Genomic DNA, 2970 nt, shown 5'->3' on the forward strand with positions numbered 1-2970 from the left:
TAAAAGTATAACTAATATCACGGTCTTTATAAGTAGCATTTATATTAGTAAAAGAATAAATAGCATTTATAAAAGGAGTTCCTAATATGATAGGAGGATATAACTGGTTTTTTACCAAGAAAAAGAAGTGAGGAATACAGACTTTATTTTGGAAAATACGGGTGTTAGATAATTTATACTTTATATCTAAAGCATGACCTGATGCGGATTTAACCATATGAGTAGTTTTCTCAAAATATTTAGTAGGAACAAGTCCTTCTTGAATGCAGCTAACATCAGCTCCACTGTCAATCATGGCAATATTAGATATAGAAAAAGAATTATCAATTAAAATAGTACATTTAACATACCATTTATGGGCTGTAACAACTTGCATCATTCCTAAAAACATGTTTTTGTTTAGGATCATTACTAGTTGATTTAGCAAGAGTATTATCACCAATCTCGTCATTATCAATTTTATTTTTACCTTTGCTATTAGCAGACTCAATTTGAGTAATACGGTGATCACAAATAATATGATTTTGTTTAAGAAATTTGATTTCTTCTTTCAAATGCTCAATTTCTCCTTTTAAATCATCAAAAGAGGAGTCACGAATTATCGTGGTTTGCTTAGATGCAAGTCTATTATGGACTTCAGACAAAGAATAAGGAGCAGAATAAACAAAGTCATCTTTACCCCTTTTTTCATCAGGGTTGCTGTGTGAGGTAGAGCCTGGAGAAACTCACCATGTTCACAATTACAAACATCACCATGACATTTGCAAGTATCATTTGAGTCTTGTTGTTCTTTAGAAGACTCAGGTTTTTCATCTACTGATGAATAGCTTGCTTCAGAATCTTCATAGTCTGATTCGGAACCTGAAGTATAAAGAAAACTATAAACCTTTTCTTGAATATCTTCATCTAGTTCTAAAGCTTTAAGCTTTTCTAGTTTGCAATTTGGAGCTATATGTCCAAACTTTCCACATTTGTAGCATTTGATCTTATCAAGATCTCTTTTTGACCTATTTTTTGTAAATCCACGGGACTTACGAGAAGATCTTCTTTCTTCTCTTTCTTCTCTAGATCTTCTTCTGGATCCTTCTCTTCTTCGATGAGATCTATGGTGTTCTGACTTAGAAGTCTCATGTTTGGTACCTTTAGAAGTATCTGGTAACCCAAACTGTGTACAAAAATCTCCTAATTGAGATCTTTCTCTTAGCTTATCCATTTTAAGCTGTCTAGAGAGTTTTTTAACTCATTGCACAAATTTATGCCTTCTTGAGTACAAGCTCCAATAAGCTTTCCGTAAGTATAATTATTATAGGGAATAATCCCTTGAGGGTCTCTCAGGGTCTTCATAACCCTTTCTGCAAATAAGTGAGGTAAGCCATCTATGAATTTGGTTTTCCAAAATTCTAATCCATTTTCAGGGAGTTCCATTACCCTACTTAGATAAGTATCTTTATACCACCTAAATTCACCCAAATGTCTACATCTTAGACCATTTAGAAGGGATCTGACGGTTTCATACTGGTTGGTAAATCTACCACTAAAATGTTCTAGTATGGTTAGGACCAGGGTATAAATAGCATCTTCCCTATTTGTGACTAAGGCGAATCCTAGGTTATCGACTCCTTCGGAGTTAGCTCTAGAATTAATGACCGCCGCTTTGGCCTCTACAGGCATATAATTGTCCCACCAGCCTCTTAATTGGCCAGTAAAACCTGCAATAATCATTTTGCAAATAGTCCTATCTGTGTTATTAACACTTTTGCAAATGGTTGCATACATAAGCATTCTATGGACCAAGATTGTTAACTGCCTATCTGTTAACCCATCTAGGTTCCATTCATAAATCCCACTTCCACTGTAAGAAGTGTTAGTTTGATTCCAATCCCTTCTTCTATAAGAACATCTTGAGGGGTAGGTCTATGATAATAGTACGTTTGCATACTAGGTTCCCTAGCATAACTAGTATTCCTTTTATAAATGCTATTTATCCTTTTACTAATGTAAATGCCAAAGTTGGACTTGTTCCTTTTATTTATAAATGCTATTAAAAAGAATTATGAATATTAGATATTTAATCAATGACATTATATGTAAAATAATATGTTAATTAGAAAGTAATAGATATAATAATAAAATATTGAAAAGGTGAAATAGAGAGTGTGAATAGTAGTTCTCCACCTCTCTAAATATGAAGAATAGAGAGTGATATGAAGGTGGGTTGGAGTGTCTATTCTCTATTTTACTCTCCAAATATAGAGAATGGAGAGTAAAATAGAGGTGGATTGGAGATGGTCTTAAGAAAGCAATTATTAGCATAATAAGTTTACCATTTTACCCCTATTAATTATGAAGTGGATGAATTAAAAACTTAAGATTTTCAAAAAGTTCTACCTTTTCAAAGATTTTAATTGAGGGTATAATAGGTAAAAATATTTTGTTCTTTCTTTATTTGTCAAAATGGACAAGTAATTAGGACAACTAAAAAAGGAAAAGTGGACAAGTAATTAGGGACAAATGGAGTAGTTTTAAAAAGGTAAATTAATAAAATTATCTTTTTATTTATGATATATTTTAATATGCTTGTAAAAAGGAAAACAATCAACTAATATGGGATGGCGAGAATATTTTCTATTTTAACGACTTTTACATCTTTTTATTTTCCTAATTATTTCTTTTTTTTTTCTTTATAATTGTTGAGTTTTTAATAAATAAAGAAAATAAATGGAAATTTTTTCTTATTTGTCGGAAAGTTTAATGGGGAACTTTCACATATAGCCACGCAAAAATAGCCCAATTACTCTCCATAACTGTAGTTTGATAATTACAATTCGTAGCTATATGTTATAGGGAGGAGAGAGGCAAGCGAGATTGGGAGAGAGAGGAGAGAGGCGAGAGAGAGGGGGCAAAGAGTGGGAGAAAGGTGAATTGTATATGTATATAGGTTAGATAATTGTATATGATACATATTTATTT

This window comes from Solanum tuberosum, unplaced genomic scaffold, assembly GCF_000226075.1.
Source record: "Solanum tuberosum cultivar DM 1-3 516 R44 unplaced genomic scaffold, SolTub_3.0 scf00268, whole genome shotgun sequence".
NCBI classification, from domain to species: Eukaryota; Viridiplantae; Streptophyta; class Magnoliopsida; order Solanales; family Solanaceae; genus Solanum; species Solanum tuberosum.